This window comes from Paramisgurnus dabryanus, chromosome 8 (genome assembly GCF_030506205.2).
Source record: "Paramisgurnus dabryanus chromosome 8, PD_genome_1.1, whole genome shotgun sequence".
Taxonomy (NCBI): Eukaryota; Metazoa; Chordata; class Actinopteri; order Cypriniformes; family Cobitidae; genus Paramisgurnus; species Paramisgurnus dabryanus.
In genome coordinates, this window is record NC_133344.1 from 3,597,879 (window position 1) to 3,614,330 (window position 16,452).

The following is a 16,452-nucleotide window of genomic DNA, read 5'->3' on the forward strand; positions in this document are numbered from 1 at the left end:
AGCTGTAAAGGTTGTCAATTGTTTATTTTATTACAACTACAATTTTTCAGCCCTTTTCCAGAATTTGAACTAATTTGATCATAAAGATTGATCTATTTATAATTGATCGATTACAATTTTTAGACAATTAAAGCTGGTTAAAGGAACTTTTATTTTGGAATAAGAACTGCTGCTGTTTCAAGACATGCGCACTAGCTGCGACATCTAGTGACGACATTTACCGGGCTTTAACGGTTGTTGCTGCATGAAGTCTGCTGCAATTTCTCTGAGGTAAGACTTTTTGGAAGTTATTTAACATAATTTTAATGCATAAAATATTTATACTCTGCACATATTAGATATATGTAAACTTCATTTAAAAGAAGGACAAACTGGTGTGACTGATATAGTATACGTAATTTTTTAAATGACCACAATCCCACTTCAACAAATATGTAAATTAGCATTTGAATTTATTATTAAAATACTGAAGTATTTCTAGATAAATTTGAGTAGAAAATCGATTTTTATAATTCATCTGACAAGGAGAATTCGGACATAAGAAATGAACTCAGTTTAATGAACTTACTTAAACAGTAATATTTCTTTTAGCAAAACAAACAAAAAATATTTCGCAACTCATAAAACTGGTCTGAGGATTTGCCTCAGCAGTCTATGCAGCAGGCGGGAGTAACTGAGGGATCGTGAAGCTTTTCTGCTAAACACTCGTAGCCACCTCAGCCAGTTCCGCTATTATACAGCTGACTGAGGTAATTTTTTTTTACCAAGGGATAACTTTGTCTGGTACAGAAAACGTTTAAATTTCACAGAACAGAGAGCATTGCAGCTACAGGACACAGCTGGTAGTTAAACTTCTTTACTTAAAGTGCACCTGCAGTAAAAATATTTCCACCTCACTGTTGCACAACATTATAACCGATTTCATCTATTGAAAGATACTTTGTAGAAAATGAGTGAACCTTAATTATGTAATTATTACTCAACATTTTGTATCTATGATCTGTCTGTCTGTTATACAACTTAACAACTTATTGTGATTGTTTTTGTCACATTTAGATTTCTCAAGATCATCAGTTTGGACAGAATTCATTTGACGAATTAATGTAAGTAAAAGTACAATATTGGACGGGGCATGGATATTTCTTGGGAATCAGTTTTGTTGCATTGTTAATGTCAGGACTGTCTGAGGGGTCAATTGGGGCCAGAAGTATGATAGGGATTTGTTTAGGGCTACAAATATATATTACAAATAACAAGTCTTTAAAAAGTCTTTACATTAAGTAGTCTAAACTAAACTTTGATATGTAAACGTTGTTATGTAAACTATAATAACAAGATATTTTATTAGATCACAATTCCAGTTTATGGATTTGGCATTTGCAGTCATTTTGAAATATAAATATAATGGTAGAGAAAACACAATTATCTGTGGATGTGTGTGATTAAGAGTAAGGAAAACTTACTTTTTTATATAATTGAAAATCTCAAAACAACCCTTAAAAACCAAATTGAGTTCTCTTTTGCTGCATCTTGCAAATATTACAATTTTAAATAGGCAAGGCTTAAAAAGGTATAAAAATAATAATGAACTTTCTCGATAATACAACACTGGCACAATTGGGCATGTAACCGTTTTTTTTACCTTAGTGTGTCATGGTCTGAGTGCATCTGACAGGACCATGACAGTATTATGTTCTGTGTGGGGGACATGTGGAGTCATATTGTGTGTGTGGCTTCCACATGTTCCCAGTGTCTTGTCGCTGTCGTGATCTTGCCAGACCTTAGTATAGGTTCAGGTCTATGTTCTGAGGGCAAGGTCATGGCAGCATTGTGGTCTGTGTGGGAACACGTGGTTTTCACATTATGTATCTGTGTCACGTGTTCCCAGTGTCTCGTCACTTTTACCCTGCTCCCTTATGTACTCGTGTCTTACGTAATTAATTATGTTCACCTGTTCCCCATTGATGTGGTGTCTTTATTATGCCCTCTTGTTCTCTGTCGTGTGGGCGTTCGTTGTTGTGAAATACTCTGTGTTCATGTGCTGCGTGTTCATATTGAGATCTGTTCCTGTTGTTCTTGTGTTTTGTGTTTCATCACAGTATTGTAGTATCCTCCGTTTTACCCCCACATGGGTGTTTATGTTCTGTTTCATTAAATACATAGATAATTTTTTACACATCTCTTGCGTTTGGGTTCGTCTTTAAGTTTTTCCTTTTTTCGGTGTATAACACACCGTGACATAGTGGTGTGCCCTTATTCTAGTACTTATGTTTCTAGTAGCTATGTTTACATGCAACCAATTAATCAGTTTGTAATCGTATTGATGGCTCAATCGTATTAAAAAGCCGTCATGTAAAAACCTTAATCAATACGATTGAGGTAGATTGGATGCAAATTTGAATCGTATTGAAAGGGGTGGTGTAGTCCAATCTGTGATCCGATCAGCAGGAGAAAAGTATGCATGTAAATGCGTGAATCAAAGTATTTTGTCGGATGCAAAAATACATTGTGCATGTGTGCAGAAAATTTGTGCTCAAGTTCACGTCGTATATTTACCTCTTATTTGCTTTGGTTTGGCTTTGGGGTGGCATTGCCAAGTCCTCTCTTTTTTTCGTTCAGATTTGGGCTACTGTTTAAACTGTCTTCGCGAGTTGTTTTTTCTGCGGGTCAGATATGAAAGGATTTTGTTCATTAGTTATTGGTATTTGGGCTGTGATAAGTCATTGGGATGCTTTTGGGCTAATTTTGAATGTCCATGGGGATGGTTTTGATATGTGAAGCTGCCAACCCTGGCTGTGCGCTTGCACAGATGTTCAGTTTATATAAAATGTACATGAAAACAAACATTTTGAGGTGCAAACATTTAAACATGTTTAGGGTGCATGTAAACTGTATTGTTGTAACCTTTCATCGGATTAAATTCAGTCGGATTGACAAAATTTTGTGCATGTAAACATAGCCCTTGTGTTGACAGTTTGTTCGAGGATAAGAAAACTGCCATCTAGGGTTTCAGAACGAAGCAAGAGCCATCAATATTATATATGTATTGTATGTTTATGTATATATACATTAGCAAGAAAATGTAATGGTTTTCTGAATAAATATACATAAATAACATAATGTGTCTAAAAATTATTACACAAGATATTCAGATCTTTCATGTGTTTTTCAGAGCACTAGCAGGTTCCAATAAAGGCTGGAACAGAACAGACAGAAAAGGTACAGTATACTTTCTTTCCATGTCCGCCTTGCCCACGCTCACATCCGTACCACTTTAAAAAGTATATATTATTTACAGGACATTCACAAATTTAGAAAAGATGAAGAAAAGTAGCAGCTCCACCACTGCATTGAATATACTGTTCTGTATGAGTGTGCAACTCAGCGTTCCCACAACGCGCACGCTTGACATCTGTTCCTCAGACATGAGGGCTCGCGAAGCCAACACATGCGTGATCACTAAACTAAGTTTTCTTTCTTGTTTAAGTGAACATAAACAGCTAGATGTGTCAGTATCAGTATATTAAAGCAGTGCAGTCTTAAAGCTGTTCTGGGTCTTAAAGTGACAGTAGCCTACTGCTTTCTGTGTCAGAAATGTGCTTTCCACCCAAAAATGAAAATCACTCACTTTTCTTAACTGAACAACTTTTGCAGCTGCACATTTAATTCATACAGTGAGGACTGTGCAGTGTTTTGTGTGTATTTATTGCTAATGTTAAATCATAGATTCTAATAACTAATATTTTTACATTTAATACAGATGCCTGAAAAGTAAAACAAGATGAGTATAGTGTTATTATAAAAAACAAAAGATTTGGTTGCTTGTCAGTAGCATTGTTGTAGTGACAGCCAAAATACATACATCGGCCTAGGACTGGGCAATATGGCAAAAATCCATATTGAACGATACTGATATATATTTCGAGGTAAGTTCTTAATGCTTCCAGCTTTAAAACAGTATGCCAACAATGACTGAAGCCACAAAAATAAGAGGGTTCATTTATATTTTAATCTGCGCCGCGTCAGTTTTTTAGCTAGCCAAACCACTTCCATATAAAGGAATTCGTGCTACCTTTTTGTCCACAATTTATCATCTTTGGATATTCGTTGCCACTTCCACTCATTTTTGTTTCGTTTTTTTGTTGTTGTGTCGAGTTTGCAAAGTAGGAAATGGACTTTTGTACTACTCATGTGTATTACATATAGGCCAATGTATTTTGGCTGTCACTACAACAATGCTACTGAAAAGCAACCAAATTTTTAATATTTCCCCTTAATCATAATACTATACTCATCTTGTTTTACTTTCCAGGCATCTGTATTAAATGTAAATATATTAGTTATGAAATTGTCTGTCAACATGATTTTAACATGAACCTTAGCAATAAATACAAATAAAACACTGCACAGTCCTCACTGTATGGATTAAATGTGCAGCTGCGAAATTTATTCAGTTAATAGTAGTGAGGGGTTTCCATTTTTTTTTTTTGTGTAATGAACATTGAACACTCAAGACAGCTTTGAACACCCAAGACAGCTTTAAGACGGCACTGCTTCAATATACTAATAAACATACAGCTGCTTATGTTCACTTAAACAAGAAAGAAAACTTAGTGAGCCCTCGTGTCTGAGAACCATATACGAGCTATACATGCTGGTAAACAGGCACGTCACCTTGTCGCACACTCATACAGTACAGTATATTCACTGCAGTGGTGGATCTGCTAATTTTCTGTTATGTTTTCAGTTGATAAGATGTACTTTTTGATTACTGAAATTTAATTTAACCAGAATCCAGAATAAAACGAAAAACACGGAATTTGAGAAAAAATTAAACTGAATCTGGGGAAAAAACAATAGGGCCATAGCTGTGCTAAAACCTGACTCCAATTGGCTTTTTTGAGGTCATTCAATTAAGGGTTCACATTTTTTTCACAAGCACTAAGATGTTTTTTGGTAGTTCTCAATAAAGACATGAAAGATCAGAATGTTTTTGTGTAATTATTTTTAGACACATTATGTTTATCAATGCCCTTGACTTAGATAAAGTTTAGATCGCATTTTATGACAAATTTGTTCAGAAAACTGTGAAATTCACATACTTTTTCTTGCCACTGAATATAAAGCCATTACAATGTTAATCTATGAAGCTATAAGTCTTCCACCCTAAAGTACCTGTCATTGTTTTTGAAGCAGAATAGCTTGTAGGTAACATTTAACCCTGGAGAACCCACGGGTCAAATGTGGCCAATGTTAATTGATTCTAAGAGAAGGGTTCTTGGGTTCTCCAGGGTTAAACTAACATGCTTGCATTTACCTAATTAAATAATTTTGTTTCTTTTCAAGAATCTGTCAGAAGAAATTCAACTACTGTTCGTGCACCAGATGGTGAAGTAGAAAGTTCGTAAAAACTTCTGCAGCTTGCATCTGACAGAGATGCAAAAAGAATAAGAGAGCGGGCCTGAAAACAAGCAAATTCAAGGTATTTCAATTGTTGTTAAAGGGATAGTTCAATAGATATTCTTTCATCATTTACTCATCCTCATGTTGTTCTAAATCTGCATGATTTTTTCTGATGAACACAAATTAAGATGTTTTGCGTAATGATGGTAAAAACACAGCACATTGTAACCATTGACTTCCATAGTAGGAAAAAGTATTTTGAAAGTATTGTGATATATGATGAAGAAAATATTTTGATAAATGATGGTTAGCACACAGGTGACGGTACCCATTAAATTCCATCATATTTTTTTATTCCTTCTATGGAAGTCAATGGTTACAATCTGCTGTGTGTTTACCATCATTCCTCAAAATATCTTCTTTTGTGTTCATCAGAAAAAATTCATACAGGTTTATAGGTAGGGTAACACATTTTGAAAAATGCTAACGGTAGCCGCCTAGTAATGAAATCACGATCCCACCCTTAAGTCAAATCGCCATCCAAAGTCACGCCTCTTTCAAAACACATGAACATGCACAGATCAGATGGTCACATTTCATGTCTCATTCACCAGTGAGAAAACTTTGCAGTACAAAGTGAATAACATTTCCAAAATAACCAACATAAACAACTGGTTTATATCAGAATTAGTTTAAGCACACGTTCGGTTTTGTAGACGTAGTAACTATATCGTTATGCTAATCCGTAAACGAACACAAATTTCATAGGCAACACAATGTTTCATCAAAGTAGAATATCTGAATCCATCTCAATACAAACATATCGCGTACCTACCTTACCAAAATAAACAACGACCCTTTCAGACCCTTTGCCTCCTGCAGCTGTTTGCATCTCGTGCTAAAGCAGTAAAGTTACAGATGTTAATTTGGGTTTTTGCTCTTGCTAATCCAGGCAGTTTTTGCTGTTGTTGTTATAAAAGATGCCTTTCGTTTTGTGGCTGCTGTACAGGTTGTCAATTCAGCAGAAAAGTTTGCTGTTCTCGCTGTTTACAGACAGGACGTGAGCGCACGTGAACACGCAGATGACCTATGGTGTCTGCGTGGACTCGCTGCGCGGTGGGCATTAAAATTATGCTTACGTATGAGTGACAAAAAAGGAAACGTCCGTTCGGACCGAAATTTATGATTGGTTGAACATTTTTTGGTCCTACACCTTTCACAGATTATATAAATTCTACAAATACATTTAAACAACTTAACACAGTGATTGCTATCAGGATGTGAGGAGACTTTTAGAGGCTGTTTACACTTGGCATTAACATGCGTTTTCGTCGATCAGATCACAAGTGGAAGACGTTAATGCCAGGTGTAAACGGTGTTCAAAACGTTTTGAGCTCGTCCACTTTCGACCCCTTTCAACCACATCCTGAGGTAGTTGAAACCACTTTCGATCGGATCGCTTTGGAGTTGCGGAACGCATATGTGGTTGAATGCATTCCAACAGCCACACGCGACCGCCTTCTCTCCGCCCATTTATCAATTATGAGGTATTAAACACAAGTTTTACGTCTTTTTTGACTTGTGGCGTGAACATACGGTGAAATGCGCTATTTTTAGCCTTTCATTGATAAAACTAAAGCGGCTGATCTTCGTAGTTTCGTTTTGAAAGCATGTGAAAGTTGCGCGATCCTTTTTCATCAGTTGCGCTGAAAATCAGAGAAAGCTCTTACATACACACGTACAAAACACTGTGCAGCATGTTTACTTGCTAAACAAGCTGTGGACTCCGACATAATATTAGGTTGCGTCCATATAAACTCATAATTACTCCCGCTCGGGTTTGAATGACAGCAGAGAGACTTGCCCACCGTCTCGACAGACCACCCCCTCACAGTATTCAGGACAGAAGCGGTCGAAAGTGGACAAAAGAGACGGATTTTAATACCAGGTGTAAACGTGATGTGTCTCTCTCGTCCACTTGTGATCCGATCGATGAAAACACATCTTAATACCAAGTGTAAACAGCCTCTTAACCAGCATAACTAAAAATCTTTCAGGATCAAATCTGTTACCCTACCTTTAAAACAACATGAGGATGAGTAAATGATGACAGAATTTTTATTTTAGGGTGAACTATTCCTTTAACATTTACCCAATTTAACATTAATGCCTTCAGTCTATCTGATGAAGTAACCATGAGTCATTTTCTGTTCCCCCTCTTATCTCTTTTCTCTCAATCTTTCCTTCTTTTAGGGTACACTTGAGGAGTGTCCAGATGTTTATTAATGTTTTATTAATGTAATGTTATGTTTCAAATAAACATGTAAACATACTGTATATTTTTCTTTTCTTTTTTTTAAACACCTACAGTAAAGTGTGACACTTAACACATTAAAAGCTTCACAAACATTGAGGATAGAACTTCTAATGTGCAGTTTAACTTTTTTTAACTAAATATAATAAAAGTTTTTTTAAGAAGGGATAAGCCTTCTTAAGGGCTAAGGTTATAAAATATTGTTTTGTGGAAAAAACACTTAAAAAAAAAATTCGGGCTAGTTTCGTCTGAGTGTACAGTTTAAGCTGGCATGATTCTGGCACTTTGCTGGCAGTGTCGGCTGACTTTAAGCACCCGGACATTGGCCAGTTTCGGCTGAGTGTACAGTTGTAGATGGCGTGATTCTGGCACTGCGCTGGCAGTGTCGGCTCACTTCAGGCACCCGGACACGGGCCAGTGTACTTGGGCCGATTCTGGGGCGTCATTCATCCCAGAGTTGGCCCTTTTCTGGCAGCCGGAACTGGGCCGTGGTTTTTTTTCTGGCCTGCCGGATTTGGGCCATTATTGGGCCAAACTGTTTTGGCTACCTGGGTACTTTTTTACTCATACATATTTCTACATATTTTCGACCAAGGAACACACAGGATATAATTTAAGTTGTTGTGGATAGTATTTAAGCTTTTTAATGAAATTATGGGAAATGATTGCCTTCTGTATTGCATTCGTTTTGTACATTTACAGGTGCATAAATCCTGGAATTTAATTTCAATAAAACTCGTTTAAAAAAATATGCGGTGCTTGATTTGTTTATATTATTAAGCCGTTGTGTGGCGCCGTCTTGTGGGCTTATGAGTATTTTTCTCCAAGATAAAGTAGGTCTTTTTCTTTCGATTATAATCCGAATATTATTATTTTTCAAGTACGAAATTCGAATGTATTTGTTCAGCCATTTTGACAGCCTGTAAGTTATATAACCTTACATTTACGCGTCAAACCCTAACGTTACATTGAAATAACTTTCGTTATAATTAACTAAACAATGTCAAATACATTTAAGAACGAGGATAACACATTTTTATAGAAGGTAAAAGACAAATAAAAGATCTGCACTAGAAGCTTATAGCTGCGTCACAAGCACGGTCAAACTGCCAGCTTATCAGTCAACATTAAAGTTTATAATATTTTAGTCAATCGAATTACTAACAACAAAATGAACATTCGGCTACTGTGAACTTATTTTAATAAAGTACGTTAACGTAAAGTAAAGGAATTAATGAAAACTTACCTTAGAATTTACCACAGAAACGAAAACTGTCGTCTGAGGTAAACATCAGTTAGATCCAGTTGAACTCACGAGGACAGAGGCGCGCCCCCGCCAAGAATACTCGTGTTCGTGTTATTGCAGCGCAGACAGTGTGAGGACGTCAATGTACCGCGAGAGCAATTCGAAATTAGACCTCTACGTGTAATTTCTCGACTCGCTCTCGCGATACGTTGACATCATCAACGTATGATGTCGGTTATCGCAGCGCTGCAAAAGTCGAACATGCCTGCCTAATAACAGATAACAAAAGACAACATGCTAAAAAACAATAAAGATGTTAAAGAAAGTGCTTCTCCTAGCGAAGCACTGCGTCCAGACGGGACTGAAAAACCTTGTTTAACATTAACAGGAATATTTTCCTTTAAAGCAACTTCATCCAGGGGTGTGTTCAATTATTTCTACATAAACATACATGTAAATTTTGTTCTAAATGGACAGACCTTTATAAACATGTATAAAAATGGTTTTATTATAGTAAAAGTATAGTGCCCTTACGAAAATTAACCATGCTGTCATGTATAAGATTGACATGTTTTATGGTTGTTACCGGTATCGGCCGCTAGAGGGCGCCCTAGACTGTAAGATACACACAACAGGTATTTGGTTGTGCAGTAAAGTAGGTATTTTAGAATGTTTCAAAAACGTCCTTTTTGTTTTATTCAGGTGTTATTTTATTTTTATTTTTAATGTGCTGCAACAGTAACTAATTACAATGAACATATAACTTTGTGAAAAGTTGTAAACCTTATTATAATCTCTTTGTCTTGATGTTTTGTATTTTAATTTAATTTCCCACCCCTTAATTTCATTTAGTCATTACTAGTTTGTGATGATTTCTGGCCATAATTAAGACGCATACTTGTTTTGCTAAATCCATTGTAAAGCAGTGAGCGTCTTCTGTCTCCAGTACAACAGGAGGCGCTGCAGCTCTTTAATCCGCAGATAAACTCACTAAAGAAAGAGAGAAAGAGCGCGCGTGTGATGTGTTTTGTGTATTCTTAGTGTTTATCTCTCTTTCGTGTTTCATTGAGTATAGACCGAGTCTTGTCTCTGTGTATTTAAGTGTTGAGAGGATGAAGGACACTACAGTGTGTGACAGTAAACAGAGCTTACAGGAGGATCAAACCTCCACAGAGTCTCTGGATTCTGTCTGTAACGCTGGAGAACAGCAGCAGATCCTGCAGACCAAACTGAAGATGTGTTCAGTTAAACTCATCGACTGCAGGAACCTCATGATGAAGATTAAAACTGAACCCACAGAAATCAAAACTGAACCCACAGAAATCAAAACTGAACCCACAGAAATAAAAACTGAACCAACAGAAATAAAAACTGAACCCACAGAAGAGGAAGATCGCACTGATGAAGATGATGATTTTATTCCACCAGGTATTTCTACTAAATTATTATTGTGTTTTAAAAAAAATTAACTGAGCACCTATTTTGGGTTTTCAGTCACAAACTCACTAATCAAAAGACCAAAAAATATAAGTAGTAAAATGTTTAAGGAGTTTAGGATATCTTTAATACTTATTGAGCAACAGGTATGTAGGCTTAAAGGGTAAGTTCACCCCAAAATGTTAATTTTATCACAAATCACTTACCTCTGTGTCTTTCTAAACCCCCAAGGGCTGTGATTGTCTTGACAACACATTTTTAGATATTTTTATGAAGTCTGGGAGGCTTCTGTCTGTCCAATGACTTCGGATAGATTTACAATTCCCCAGAAAATAATGAAGGACATTGTAAAAAAGTTCCATCAGTTGTTCTATAATAATATTATGAAGTGATAAGAACACATATATATGCAAAGAAACCAAAATAAATGATTTTATTCAATAAGTGGTTATGTTTCGGGGTGAACTATCCATTTAAAAAAGACTTCCTCTTATTCTAGAAGTGTCACCATATAATGCCACAAGAATTCAAAGTCTTTGTACAAATAATAAATATTGGTCCATTTGACTCCTACAAAATGGTGGATCAGTCACAAATAATCGTGCAAAATTTAATTGGGTAAATTAATAGAAAATTTAAATTAGAAAATTGTTATTATCTTTAACTAATAATATAAATATATACTACTATTAATAAACTCTCCAACACTCTGCTACTACTCTTGACACCTATCCAACACTAAAACGCAACAAACAAAAAAAACAACTTCTTTATCCATACTCAAACCAAACCATTTTTAATTTACTGTAATTGTTGCAAATCAGTGATGCCCTGACTGGTAGAGTAATAATTTGATTAAAAAATAATTTCTGGCCGAACACGGCCAATACTTTGAATGGTCTGCGGACGTGTCCGCCAAACGCGGTAAAAAAGGTATACCCCTCCCTTACCTCGCCTTCATGTAGCGAGCCCCCTTGTCACGTACTTGATGTAGGCACGGATACAATGAAGTTTCCGAAAAAGTGGATTGTGGAGACATTTTAATCGTTCACGATCAATGTCGTCATATCGCATACCCATACCGATTTATTCTCGACACTTGCTCCGAACCCTCGCTTTTAATATCCCATCACTAACAATGACCCAGCTGTAATAACAGGACTGACACCTGTCTTCTGTCTTATGTGTGAATCTAGAAAAAGATACAGAATCTCAATTCTTCATCCTTCTTTGTGTAAATAAGAGTGAAAAGACAATTTAATTGTTTTATGTTTCTTTCAGATGTGAAGAGTGATTCATGTTTGGATATAGAAATAACGTCCTCAACATCAAAAAAGCAACTGACAGCACAAACTCTTTCCTGCATCACCTGTGGAAAGACATTCAGCTCACAGAGACTTTTAGAGAGACATGAGAGAAAACACACAGAACAGAAACTCTTCACCAGATCTGAGATCAGCTTTACTACCTTACAAGAGAAGAAACTTCATTCAGAAGACCACAGAGAGAAGAAGAAGAAGCAGTTTCACTGTGAGCAGTGTGGGAAGAGTTTTGTCTCTTCCTCTAATCTAAATGTTCACATGAGGACACACAGTGGTGAAAAGCCTTTCAACTGCACTGAATGTGGAAATTACTTCAGAACCAAAGACAATCTTAAAGTTCATCAGAGACTTCATACAGGTGAAAAACATTATGAGTGTCCTCACTGCGAGAAGAGATTTAGCTGTAAATATAATCTGAAGACACATGTGTTTTTACACACCAATGAGAGACCGTATCAGTGCAGTGAATGTGACAAAACCTTTAGGGATTCAGGTTCATTAAAAAAACATCAGAATACTCATAAAGAGAAACTCTATCAGTGTTCACACTGTGATAAATGTTACGGTTATAAATGTCAGCTGATAATCCATGAGAGAGTTCACACCAGAGAAAAAACTCATTACTGTAGTGTCTATGGGAAGAGTTTTAGACAACATGAAAGTTTAGTGACACACCTGAGGACTCATACAGATGAAAAACCTTTCAAATGCTCTCAATGTGACAAGATGTTTGCTTATTCAGGTCACTTAAAAGTCCATCGGAGAGTTCATACTGGAGAGAAACCTTATACCTGCTCTCACTGTGGAAAGAGCTTCTCTAATTCATGTAATTTTAGAGTTCATCAAAGGGTTCATACTGGAGAGAAACCTTATCACTGTAGTGTCTGTGGGAAGAGTTTTAGTGTAAAGGCTACATTATTAAAGCACAAGAGACTTCATACAGGTGAAAAACCTTTCAAATGCTCTCAGTGTGACAAGACGTTTACTTGTTCAAGTTACTTAATAGTTCATCAGAGAGTTCATACTGGAGAGTAACCTTAACAATGAAGTGTCTGTGGGAAGATTTTTAGTCAGTAGTCAAACTAACTTATGCACAAGAGACTTCATACAGGTGAAAAACCCTCAGTGTGACAAGACCTTTGCTTATTCAGTTCACTTCAAATCCAGTAGCGGTTGGTCACTTGGGGGCACTGGGGTGCCGCCCCCCAAAGTTGGCCAGAGAAGAAAGCTACTTTAACATGTTACAAAAAAGTTACAATATATAATGCAAATTAATACAAAATAAAATCGTTTAGTTGTACTATTTCACTGTTAGTCATGTTATCATTTATTTTAAAAAATTAAATATCAAAACTGAGTTTGTTGTGTGTGTGTCATGTTTGTGTGTCTGGGGCGCACCCCTAATGAGTGTCTATGTAGGTCAGTAAAAAGGGTAAAAACATGTGACCTGAGGCTGAGCTCTAATTGGCTGGTTTTGAATCTGCCATGGGGCGCAGGACTGTGTACCCCAAACTCCCACTTATGTTGTAAAGGAACCAGAATAGTTTTTTATGTCTTTGACATCATTTGATTGGATAGTTTTCAGAGTCTAATAAACACGTTGCAGATTGCCATGTAACTGCTAGATACAGTACTGATCAGTGAAAGCAATGAAATGCCTTGAGATGAAAGAAAATATTATTTTATGCTTCAACATCACCCTTTACAAGAGGTTTAGTTGAAGAATAAATAAAGGATTAAGGAGCTTGGACCAGATTGAGCAGCAGGAAATTATCATGGTCGAGTTTACATGCTTTTCCAGGACTTATGACCAACAGAGTTGCTAACTTTAGCTGGATGCTATGTAAGTCAAATGCCTTTTATTATTTCCCTGTTAGCTGTTTATAAGTCTGCGTGATATAGGCTAACTTTACTGGGCAAAATTTTGTGCCACATTTGAGCTGCCTTTGCGTGGACATGATGTTCAGATAATCCGGTATTTTCCGGGGCTTGGTCAACTTGCAACGTACTGGTCTGTGATTAGGCAACTTTACTGTGTGTGTGTGTGTGTGTGTGTGTGTGTGTGTGTGTGTGTGTGTGTGTGTGTGTGTGTGTGTGTATGTGTGAGAGAGAATGATAACCATGTTAAGTTCATTACTGATAATAAACCCACATTATACTCAGATTAACACATTCATAGTAAATTTATTTCATGATTTAGTTGACTTCAACAGTAACATTTTCAGCATTTTAGCTTAGCAGTAATTATATTCATCACTTGATTAATGGCTATTTACAGACCTGCATTACTACAGTAAAAGTTTAATTTCAAATTTGTATGCGCCCCCCAAATTTTTTTAGCACCAGCCGCCACTGATCAAATCCCATAAGAGAGTACACACCGGAGAAAAACCTTAACACGGTAGTGTCTGTGGGAAGATTTTTGGTCAACAGTCAAACTTAAGTAAAGATCACGTTTTTCCTGATCCTATTTTTTAAACCCTAGTTATTGTGTAATGTTGCTGTTAGAGCATAAATAATACCTGTAAAATGATAAAGCTCACTGCCAGATGATGTCACTAAACAGTTTTTTGACTAAACTCCGCCCACAGAAATTTTGTGCATGTAAACATAGCCAATGTTTCATCAAAATAGAATCTCTGAATCCATCTAAATAAAATTATACTATACAAGCTTATGGGAAGCTCAAAGATTCGGGTAAAATACTTGTGGAGATAGTGTTACGGGTTTCCAGTTAGAGAAACGGAAGGCAAGAGAGATTACGTAGTTGAAGAGCTTTATTTTAATTACTTCTGCATGCATGAGCATTTGCCGGTATTTATTTGTGTGGCCTACAATAAACAGAAACAAAATACAATAATAAATTATCTCTGATAAACAATATTACAAATAACTTCAGGCATTATGCTGTACAAGGATACAAAGATAAGATACAAAGATGTACAAGGATAACTGCCACTCTGTTAAGTTATTAAATATCAGGTAAATAGAAGAAAATAATAACACAACAATATTTACTGGATTTAATACTTAACCTGACTCGAAATTAGTGTACAAGCAATTTCATATCACCTTTTCAACACCGCAACAACACTTTTAGACCCTCGCCTCCTGCAGCTGTTTCCATCTTGTGGAAAAGCAGTAAAGTTACCTAGCCTAGCTAACACCAGACCAGTCTCATAGAATGAGAGGTGGTCTGGGAACCACATGCTCATTTTCTCGTATTTGAGGCTTTTTAAAAATAAACTTCAAAACTACTTAGAACGCTATCTAAGGCCGCATCGAAAAGTAACCTCATGTCTGCTGCCGTGTTTGATACTGCTTCGGTGTGTCGCATAGATGTCGTCATTGTCTTGCTGCCCCCTCCCCCTTCTGTGATTGGTTCCATATTTCAGGGGGAAAAATGGTCCATAGTTTCCATGCTAGACTTGCAGTGTGAATAAATTTGCAAGGCAGCATGGGGAAACCCAGGCTAAAAGTTACCGATGTTAATTTGAGTTTTTACTCTTTCCTGTTCCAGAAAGTTTTTGCCGTTGTTGTTTCAAAAGATGTCTTTCGTTTTGTGGCTCATGTGCAGGTTGTCAATTCAGCAGGAAAGTTTGTTTGCCTGAACACGCTGATGATGTATGTATGGTGTTTGCGTGAACAGGTTGCGCAGTGGCATGCAAAACACTCACAGAAGAGGAGCAAAAATTGCATGCGTCCAATTATTGCATCCGAGTTCAATGATTTGTTGGACATTTTTTAGTTCTACACCTTTCACAGAGGATATATATTTATACAAATACATAGGACGGTTTCACATTTGGTGCGATTGCTTGGTCCGAACCCGAGTTTGATTGCTCCCCCCTCCCCATGCCCCCCATGGACTGTGTTCACATATTATTTTTGCATCCGAACCGCGGTACGCTTGCATCATCAAGCTGCAACCGGCGCATTCTCATGTTGCTTGGCAACCACTGTAAACGAGAAGACGACAAGTGTGATTGACTAACTGCAAGCAGAAAGATGATTTCTGAATGCCTCCGCAAAAATTTACGTCGGCGGACAGACCGCGTTGTCATCAAAACGACTTTAGTATGTTTGCGGCAGACAGACGAAAAAGCATTTCTGTATTATTTCTTTGAAAACAAAACCAAAGGTTTAAAAAAATAAGAATAAAACTCAAGCAAGCATTCTATGCATTTTGTTGTCAAGGTAAGTGCACGCACACAAACACACACGTCTGTTTTGGTGGGACATTCCATATAATACGTAATTAACAGTGGTTCACTTGCGCGATTTGGTACGATTGCGCTCACATTAGCAGCGAACCGATCTGGAGTTCACATGAAACGAACCCCAGACCACCCTTTTTAAGCGGACTCGAGTACGTTTCGCGGGTGCGCACCCGAGTTCGGAAGACAGCGTTCACATCATCCAAATGTACCGAACTCTGATGTCACTCGAACCCGGGTGCGCACCAAAAGTCCTAATGTGAAAACGCCCTTAGACAACTTTACATAGTGATTGGGATCAGGATGTGAGGAGACTTTCAACAAGCATAACTATAAATGTTTCTGGATCAAATCAAATATCCTGCCTTGAAATGACTGAACACATGCAGAACACTGAGCAGAGGTCTAGTGCCCTGCAGTAAATCCCTCGGTGTGCCGCAGGGCAAAGTGGGTCACCTCGCTGGTAAACACAAGTATAATAACACAATAACCTTATTGTTTTTTTTCATGGGG

At 37.0% G+C, this 16,452-nt stretch overlaps 1 protein-coding gene and 1 long non-coding RNA gene across 8 annotated transcripts in view; one reads left to right on the forward strand and one right to left on the reverse strand.

Moving 5' to 3' along the window:
• The window catches only part of LOC135771657 (NACHT, LRR and PYD domains-containing protein 3-like), a 328,830-nt gene extending 319,753 nt beyond the window's left edge, over positions 1–9,077 (reverse strand). For 6 of the 7 annotated variants that reach the window (XM_073815395.1, XM_073815396.1, XM_073815394.1 and 3 more), the window contains exon 1: positions 8,964–9,077. The gene's annotated coding sequence lies outside the window, so the exon portion shown is untranslated. The remainder of the gene's footprint in view (positions 1–8,963) is intronic. The other variant, XM_073815392.1, reaches the window with a different exon arrangement.
• Positions 5,357–7,736, forward strand: LOC141282456 (uncharacterized). The gene is made up of 2 exons (XR_012337145.1): positions 5,357–5,482; positions 7,657–7,736. It is a non-coding gene; the product is annotated as an uncharacterized lncRNA (long non-coding RNA).
• Positions 9,078–16,452: the final 7,375 nt, after the last annotated feature.